This window comes from Cricetulus griseus, chromosome 2 (assembly GCF_003668045.3).
Source record: "Cricetulus griseus strain 17A/GY chromosome 2, alternate assembly CriGri-PICRH-1.0, whole genome shotgun sequence".
NCBI lineage: Eukaryota > Metazoa > Chordata > Mammalia > Rodentia > Cricetidae > Cricetulus > Cricetulus griseus.
This window is the reverse complement of record NC_048595.1, coordinates 152,538,574-152,548,070: the sequence shown is the minus strand read 5'-3', so window position 1 is coordinate 152,548,070 and position 9,497 is coordinate 152,538,574. Positions and strand designations below refer to the sequence as shown.

Sequence of the window (9,497 nt, the reverse complement as noted above, 5' to 3'; positions counted from 1 at the left end):
TATATATAATCTTGGAACCACTATAAATATAAATTCAAAAAGCAAAAAATTTAAGTTATAAAATATGTATACCCTTAAAAACAGAGTACCAAAATACACAAAGAAAATACTGAAAGAATTTAACAGAGGCAATTTAACAATAGTAATTGGTGACTTCAATATCTACATCAATAATGAGCAGAAGTCGGCAGAAGGCTAACATGGAAATAGAAGACTTAACCAAAACTGTAAGTCAACTAGAATGAATAAGCATGCTGCACAAAAGAAGAAACAGCACCAATGTTCAGCATAACTATACATTTTCCATGAGACAAGAGAAAGCCTATGCAACTTATAAAGGATTCAGATCATACAAGTATGTTGCCTAATCTCTCTCTCTCTCTCTCTCTCTCTCTCTCTCTCTCTCTCTCTCACTCACTCACACACACACACACACACACACACACACACACACACACACACAGAGTGGGGGAATAATAAATGAATAAAAAAACTTAGCAACTCATAAATATGTCCAAATTAAGCAACATACTTCTAAACGACAATTAGGTTCAACATAAAAGTGCAAATTGGACAGAATACATTAATGTAGATGAAAATTTTAAAATATCATTTCACAATCTATAGGCTGCTGCTAAAAGTGCTCAAGGAAGACTTACTAAATGTCTTGATTTAAAACAGAAAAATCTCAAGTTAATAACCTGATCTTACCCCTTAAGATAATGGAAAAAGCAGTGCTTAAAACCACAGTAAGCATCAAGTAATGAAAGAAAGTGCAGATCACAACAGAGAAAAGCACACTAGAGAAAAACAACAAAATCAAGCTTCAGCTCTTTGGAAGGATTAACAATATTGGTAAGCCTATGGACAGACTGAACAACAACAAAAGGGAAAGACTCCTATTGAAAGGGTTCAATGATAGTGCCTGATGACCTCAGTTTGCTTCCATCCTCAGGGTTAACATAGCAGAAAGGGCCAACCCCTTAAAGCTGTTCTCTAACCTCCACATGCACACGGTGACATATGTGTGCCCACACACATACAAACACATGCATTTTTCCCAATTGGAAGACTGACACTATCTTGGCTGACAAACCTTCTGAGATCAATATTCCCTCACACCCCATCAGGTTCATTAACAACCACAAGTCAGATGTGCAAGCTAAATGGAAGGCACTTCAGTCTTTTGCCTTTGCTCTAAACCTCAGGATTGGTGAAATTCACCACACATTCCCAGTTGTTGCCCTCCTTCACTTCTGCTCCAGATGGCTCCTCCAACTTCAGGTCCCATTGCGTAACGTCTGATTTTCTTTCCCACTCACCATCAGAGTAATATAGACTCGAGAACATTTATTTACAGTTTTATTGATGAAGAAATTAGACTTTCAAATCCATTCATACCAACACACTCATGTTTTCAGTCTGAATCAGTGGCAGTGAACCCTTAAAGGGATTCTTCATACGTGAAAATATTGGTTGGGCTTAGTGGTACACACCTTTAAATCCAGCAGAGTCAGGTGGATCTCTGAGATGAAGGCCAGTCTGGTCACCACAGAGATAGATACCCAGGATAGTCAAGGCTAGACAGTGAGAACTTCTCTCAAAATAAGTAAAAAAAAAATAAGGATAGAAAGGAAGAATATAAAGAGTATTAAGCTTCACCATTCACTAATTCACTTCACCATTCACTAATCTTAAATGGTCATAAAAAATGCTCAGTAAATAAATTTGGTTGCTTTATCAAATTCTTATCTTAGACTAGAGGATAAACATGTGACAGCTAGCTATCACTCTGGAAGTCAATTATATTGGTTTTTGTAGTTACATTTTCCACTTCATACATTTTGGGGTCAGATGGGTAAAGGATGAAGGAAGTATGAGACATGAAAATCAAGAGCTCAAGTCCAGGTCCATCCTGTAGGACATGGATGTCTGTGCATGACTGTGTCCCAGGCACTGATCTACCAAAGAAGCACCAGGTGTGCCTGCCATTTGACTGGCTGAGCAGAAAGCTTGTAGTTCTAGTCCATTAATTTTAAACTATGACACGCCTGCAGCAATGGCTGAACACATGTCTCCTAGTGCTAGCCTGGATGATGCAAAGGTTTAGACTGCACAGTTGTTTTGCTTGTTCTTTTGTTTTTGATTTAACCTATACTTTGCCATTTCATTTTTTAGCAAATACTAAAAGCTACAAAAAGCAAGTATCCAGGGCTTCTCTGAGCCATTGGAGGCCCTTCCTGTGGCTGCTCTGTTGTGTTATGGGACTACTGATCCTTCTCATCTCCCACTTTGCTCAGGACCATGGCTCTCGTCTTCCTTCCTGCTCAGTACTCTACAATGAACCATATTTGCTTCTGTTTTCTGGAATGTCTCTTGTAATTTTTTTATTTGTATTGTTACCATTAATGCAGTCTCTACACAACAGATCTAAAATCTTCTAAACAGGTGCCTTTCTACCAACCACCACAAAATCCCTCCAAATTGAGATTGTTACTGAAGCTGTTTGTTTTTCAACAAGTATAACCACCTTTTATTCATTAAGTTCTTGTTTTTTGCCAGCATCTCTACTGCTTTACATCATTCTGTCACATTGAACTGTGACTAAAGATGTGCTTAATGGACAGTCACTCTTAAAATAAGGGTATGGTCAAGCCTGTCTTGCCACAACACAGAAGCTCAATCTATAGAATAAAGTATTTTGAAGTCTTACAAAGTGTACAACACTAAATTAATATAGTATATTATTGAATTCTATTTCTACTATGGAAAACAAAGCTGTCACGATTCCCCCTCTTTCTATTTATTTCTTAGTCTTTTCTTAACTTCGTAGAAGCCATAGTTTCAGATATGCTCTACCTATATTAGATTCAATTAAATTCTTTAAAATATAATATATAAAGCATTTTTCATTAATTCCAAAATCATTTTCTATAACAAACAAGCATTATATTAAATTTGATATGATTGTTAAAAAACACACAAGATAATTTTTATGACTTCTTTATGTTGTATTTTGAAGTTCTATGCTGTTATAGATCAAAACTCGTATTTTATTATCAAGAATTACACTAGGCTTGGATGAGCATAGTTTCTAATATAGACAGGAAATGAACAACTTGGCTCTGGAAGTGTGGAGGGTTTCATTTGTCTCATATTGATGTATGATACAGTCATATTAATAGGTCTGAAAACTACTTTCATTCTTTGTACACATAAGCAATAAGCAGTATGTGCAAAAGTCTGAATACCAGAAGCTGTGGTGTTGCACATACACTGAGTTTCTTTACAGTGAACAGCCACTTCTAATGTTTCATAACAGAATGTATGCAGACAGTGGTCACAGATATCCATCAAAGCTGGAGTAGCTGAAGATAATGCAGGCTCGAGGGTTAAAACGGAGCTGTCACTCAGGAGTGTCCACTCCTTATCCAAGGGCTCCAGGGGACCACTGTCTTCCTCCTTCAGGCAAGATAATGAAACAGTTAGATCATTGGCCCCCTAACACAGTAAGCAGCATTTCTAGAGTCTAACTAAAGACAGTAAAAGTTAAACATAAAAGAACATAGAAATTTAAAAGTATCTTCACAGATTTGCTATCTTTGTCATTTTCTTATAAGATCTACATAATTTTGCTTCTTTGTCAGGAAGAATTAGAGTAACTTGTCAAAGCCACAGGTACTTTCAACCAAGTTAATACTTGAGCTATATTATAAATGAAATACTTACATGTTTGGTCTTGCTCAGTTTCATGTATAATGGTCATATACATGACATTATACATGACATCCTGGTCCTAAAGCATCTTAAAGGCCCTACTAATTGCACATGGCACAGTACTTTGGGAGTATAACAATCCACAGGTTTCCCAATGTGGTGGTTTGAAAAGAATGGCCCTCACAGACTCATATGCTTGAATACCTGGTTCTCAGTTGGAGGAGCTATTTGGGAAGGATTAGGAAGTGGGTGGAGGTTTGTTACTGGGGGCAGGCTTTGAGGTCTTAATAGCCCAGGGCATTCCCCATTAGCTCTCTCTGCCTCATAGTTGGGTCTCAGGATGTAAGATCTTAGCTACTGCTCCAGGGTCACACCTGCCTGACTGCTGCCATGCTCCCCACCATGATGATGTAGGCCCAGAAGGCTGCCTGACACAAAGCAAATGCTCCAAAATAGTGCACATATGCATGTGTGTACACTGCACACACGTTTATGTACACATACAAAAAAGTGCAGCAAAATGACAGCAGCAGGTGTTCCTATTTTACATTTTTATTTCTCTCAAAATTATATTCAGGTCATTTAACCAATTAAATAAGTAAAAATGTTTGTTATGAAGACTACCCGTTTTCTCTCTCACATGCCAGCAACTTTCTAATTGATTCTTTCCGTGGATGATTTTGTGATCATAATGATCATGATCCTAAGCACACCATCCAATTTGCTTAAGTATTAGATGTTGACTGTCCCAATGGCAAGGGGAGATTTGAAGTTCTTGCCCTAGTCGGCCCCTCTTCCCTCCACATACACCACCCAAGACAAGTGCATCAGTACTCACCACCATCTCTGTAATATTTACCCTGTAATTTTGGTGAATCAATAATTTTATAGTATAGTAATGGTAAATAATATTCAAAATGAAACTACAGGTTTCACTTGATTTTTTTTCTTTCCTGCATGTTGCTTTCTCTAAATTGAATTAGCTTCTTAGATTTTTCATAATTAATTCAAGCCAATAATAGCTACCAATTGCCCTACTTGCTTCAAGAAGTTAAGGCATTATCTTGAGGCTGGGCAGAGTGGCATACTTTTCATCCCAGCACTAAGAGGCAGGGCGAGGGAGGTTTCCTTGAGTTCCAGGCCAGTCTGGTTTACACAACAACGAGCCCCTCTCTTTGCATTTGCATCTCTGCAGAAACCTCTTCTAGAAGCTCATCCCCAACTAAGCCAAATCTCTGCACTGACTGATGTCTGGGATCTCACTCCACAGCCTGCCATCCTGGGCATTCCCCCTTGTGAGTCAGCTGGGAAGTAGACTGTCTTTTTGACACTACACCAGTCACTGGATGGGGAGGAAGAAACCAGACACCACGAGTTCTCAAGAAACGGTGCCTCCACCCTATTGAAGTGAGGCAGCCTAAAGTCCCTATTATCAACACTTTTGAGTCCTCTCCACAAGGTAAGTACTTCCAGGCTTCTGTCAGGCCTTAGAAGGGGATTTTAAGGTATAACTGCTTTTTAAATGGTATCCAACCAACACAGCTAATACAAGCTTCTTTGCCTTCCAATGTCCGGAAACATCTGCTGCAAATTCCCAGGGCCCTGAGAGCCCATCATGGAAACATCTGCTACCCCCATCACCATGCTATCATGAGCTTCCCGATGCTAAGGTACTGCCACCTTTGTCTCTCCCCTTGCTTTCCCATCCCTGTGAGTTCGGACACTCAAAGAAGTTCTCTTTTCTATTATTTTAATGTGATTTGTGCTAAAAACAAAATTGTCAATGCTCAATCAGTGATCATTATTTATGACAAACATTCCTTTTGATGCATCTTGTGTATTTTCTAAACTCTTTCTGATAACCATGTCATCTGGTCATCAGAACATGAATTTGTTTGATAAAACAATCTAAAGAAATGACAAATAAACAGAGGTAATCAGGCTTGCATTCTCCTCTTTGGGATGGCTTCCAAATACCCATTTGTCTAAATATAAACAGAAAAGCTTAAATGGAGAGGGAATTTTCTGGTCTGCAATGATTATTATGCACAATAATAACCTTGAAGTATGACCACATTCTAGAGTCTGTTAAATCATCAATTCTTTCAATATAATTATAACAGATGTTATCTTTCATAGGCCTATTTTGAACCTTAATTTGTCTTAAATGAAGAGACCCCAGGGAAAGTGTGCAATTCAGATCCCTTTAGAGAATTTCCTGAAAAGCTATGAATAATACAGTGCACGTGTGCACACATCCTGCCCCTCTGAGGCTGCCAAAGGTCAGAGGCTGATGTCAGAACAAGAAGTCTGACTCAGCTGACTATCTACTAAAGTACCCCTTTTCAAAACAAGAGCATGGCCCACAGAATCAACTAAACAGAGCTCACAGAGGCTAACCCGACAACCAGGGAGCCTATAGGAGTCTGAGCTCTGCATATACATTATAGTTGTATAGCTTGATGCCCTTGTAGAACTAATAGTGGGAGCTGTCTCTGACTCTTTTGTCTGCTTTTGGGACCCTTTTCCTTCTACTGGGTTGTCTCATCCAGCCTTCAGACATGTGTCTAGCCTTATTTTAACTTGTTATGACATGTTTGGTTGCTTTCCCTGGAAGGCCTGCTCTTTGCTGAAGGGAAACAGAGGAGGCATATATCTAGGGAGGAGGGAAAGTGTGAATGTGTGTGAGGGGGAGCTAGCAGGAGAGGAGGGAGGGGAAACTGTGGTCAGGATGCAATATATGAGTGAAGAATAAATACACAAACAATAATGGTGACACAGGGCTAGTTATGACTCAGCAGTTAAAAGCACATTTGTTCTTACAGAAGACCAGGGTTTGGTTCTAGCACTCAGAAAATGGCTCACAATTCCAACTTCAGTTCAGTGAATTCAAACTCCTTTTCTAGCATCAAAAGCACCAGACACACACATAGTACATATATAGACATGCAGGCAAAACACTCATACACATACAATAAATAAATCTTAAAAATTAACTTAAAAAAAAAGAAATGGTGACATGCTAAGAATGAGAACTCTTTTAACTGGCCATTTTCCTGGCACTAGTGGCACATCCTTGGGGTGGGCTGCAAAAGTTCCTCTGGCCAGGCGTTGGTGGTGTACAACTTCAATCCCAGCACTCGGGAGGCAGAGGCAGGTAGATCTCTGTGAGTTCGAGGCCAGCCTGGTGTCCAGAGCAAGTGCCAGGATAGGCTCCAAAGCTACACAGAGGAACCCTGTCTCAAAAAACCAAAAACAACAAAAAGAAGTTCCTCTGACTTGGACTTAGCTATGAACACCTGCCTCAGCCCTAGGCTGAAAGCTATTGCAGGCAGCTCAGAACAGCCACACACAAAAGGAAGAGGTTGAAATTCAGTGTGCTTCTATTATAACCAAGGGGATATGGCTACCTGCTTTTCCCATACAGTCACCAATCATAGAAAGGAAAACAAAGAAACACCAAAGAAGAGAAAGGAAGAGACCAGGAGCTGTGGTTGTTGAATACTCCAATGAAAGATATGGGGAACAAGCCTCTGGGCTTAGAGATCCAAGCATGAGAAATAAGGACAGAAGACACCACAGTTAATTATTTAAAATTGGTAGAAGTACCCATTGATGCAAAGGAGTAAGAATTATTCAAATTAGAAATACATAAAATTGTTACTGTTGACAAATACTACTATAGTTTAGGCAGAAAACTGAAAAATAAGCAACTGAAAGTCATTAGGAACTATATGAAAGGATTATTAAAAAAGCAGGGACCGGCCTAACAAATTATGTTTTCCACAAAATATTAGTTAATATAAAAATAAAATGGGGAAAGATAGTAGTCAATACGGACCATCACAAGCATCATGGTGACAGTGAGTGTTCATGCTTCAGGAATGCTAATCTGCTGCTTAACATGACCTCACAAGGAACTTAAAACACCTGCTGTCTCCACTTCATTTATGAGGAAGCAAAGGCTGATAATTGTCCCAAATGAGGGAGCCAGTGGAGGGTCTACATTCCCCGTCACTGTGCTCACTGTCCAGCCACACCCCAGTTGACTCTGCCCAAATATGCCACCCAGAGAAACTTCAATGAAGGGACAAGGTACATAAAATATAGCCTTTAAATATATGAATGACAAAAGATTATAGCAATTGTACTAAACAAATATCTACCCTTAGCCCCTCAATACTATAAAGAAATATAAACTCCCTTAAGTGATATGCAATACAAATCACATATTCTGGTGGCATTCTTTCCTTCCTTTTTCTCACTGTATTTTGTTACTCTCTTGTGTTACTTCTGTCCTTCTGATAAAATGACTGTCTAGTTTATCTAGAAATCTTACACATGTGAGAACAGCCAGAGTAAATCGGTAAGGGCCTGTCCACACTAAAGTCACAAGCACTGTGCTCAGTGACATCCCTAGACAAAACAAGGGAACAGAACAGGGCGTCAGAAATGAGATCACAGGACTTGCTGTGAGGCAAAAAGCCATCCTTGTGCAAATTGCAATGATTAGAATTCCTGAAGGACTCTGGTAAAAGTAAAGAGGGCCACAGCTGGACACCTTGGGTTGTGAATTGTCACAGCTCTTGAGGACAGTAATTTTTCTTGGAGCTAAAATAAAACTCTGATAATTACATAACTAAGAGATTTTAAAAAAAAATCCATCACTAACTAGGCCACAATATAATTGATTATAGAACATGTTCTGAATTACCCAAGTATAAACAAATTTCAGAACATGTTTAAAAGTAACATACTAGAGATTCAGAGATTGCTTGATGGTAAAGAGCACTTACTGCTCTCCCAAAGGATCTGGGTTCAGTTCCAAGTACCCACCAGGCTGTTCACAAATAGCCCTGACTCCAGTTCCAGGGGAATCCAATGATGAACACCAGGCATGCACCTGGTACACACACATACATGCAGATAAAACACTCACACACTTAAATAAATCTTTAAATTAAAAAAAAATAACCTGTACTTAACAAACACTTAAAAGTATGACATGCAGCTACTCAATGACAACAAAACATAGCATCAAGTCAGCAGACAGACAGCGTGCACAGAATACCCCATATGAATCATTACATGCATATACACACAGATGCACGCATAGATCAAATTCACACAAGTGATATTCCATACATTCCTTACAGGCAGAACAAATGATGTTCAACATGTGGATTTCATTTTCTCTTTGTAGCCTCCCCTCCACCTTTCTTTAAGGGAGGGAAAAGCAGTGTCCATAACCCTATCATGGGCACAGTAATGGACTCATGCTGCCCTCACATACATGCTGCAGGGCCTCCACCCATGCCAGGATACCTGGGGATGGCGATGGCTGTCACTGTCAGCAGAGTTGCAGAGACATGTGCCACTGTTTAATTAAGTGCTGTGTTGTAAATATTTCCCAATTATATTTGGAGTCATGGAAACTAAGAGCAAACAAATGTCAGGTTAACTTGTTACAGCCTAGACTGGAGCAGGAAAGGGGATGAACCGAAGGTGGGAGATGGACTGGACAACAGAACCTCACGCCAAACATTACTCACATGGTGGGCATATCTGACTTAGTGAACCCTCAGAGGAATTAGTAAAGTAGCCCACACAGTGAAGACACACATTCTCCCTGCCTGCTCCGACAATCTCATTCCCAGGGAATTATCTGAAGGGGGTGAGGTAGCAGCCATCCACTAGGTGCCTTTAAATGGCTCACAGCCAGGAGTTAACCCCACCAGATCTGAATGGCTTTACTGGCTGTGACCTCAGCAAGCTACTCA

The 9,497-nt window shown here is 39.6% G+C and overlaps 1 protein-coding gene across 1 annotated transcript in view; it reads right to left on the bottom strand.

Moving 5' to 3' along the window:
- Positions 1 to 3,035: 3,035 nt before the first annotated feature.
- Ca8 (carbonic anhydrase 8) overlaps positions 3,036 to 9,497 on the bottom strand; it is a 90,469-nt gene continuing 84,007 nt past the window's right edge. Inside the window, exon 9 of the mRNA XM_027398894.2 lies at positions 3,036 to 3,462. The gene's annotated coding sequence lies outside the window, so the exon portion shown is untranslated. The remainder of the gene's footprint in view (positions 3,463 to 9,497) is intronic.